Below are 387 nucleotides of genomic sequence, written 5' to 3' on the forward strand. Positions count from 1 at the left end.
TGATGTTCATAAAGTCAGGAATGATGAGACCATATTTCAACGCGTTGACAACGTCCTGTTGTGCTGTAGGTTTGGCCACAGAAGATGGACTCTATAGTACCATCATATCCCCATAGGGTGCATGCATACATGGAATGATGTACTGCTATATGCAAAACACAACACATTATATTGCGAGTCTGCTTGCATTAAGGCTTTGCGTGAGCAGTGAGTGAGGTTACAGTGGGGGCACACACACACACACACACGCACGCACGCACGCACGCACGCACGCACGCACGCACGCACGCACGCACGCACACACACACACACAAAAACACAGGCAGGGAGAGAGGGGAGGATCTCTGGGTGAACATGTGCTGCTCTCATCCATTACCGAGCCCCTTG

This window comes from Sardina pilchardus, chromosome 18 (assembly GCF_963854185.1).
Source record: "Sardina pilchardus chromosome 18, fSarPil1.1, whole genome shotgun sequence".
Classification (NCBI taxonomy): Eukaryota; Metazoa; Chordata; class Actinopteri; order Clupeiformes; family Clupeidae; genus Sardina; species Sardina pilchardus.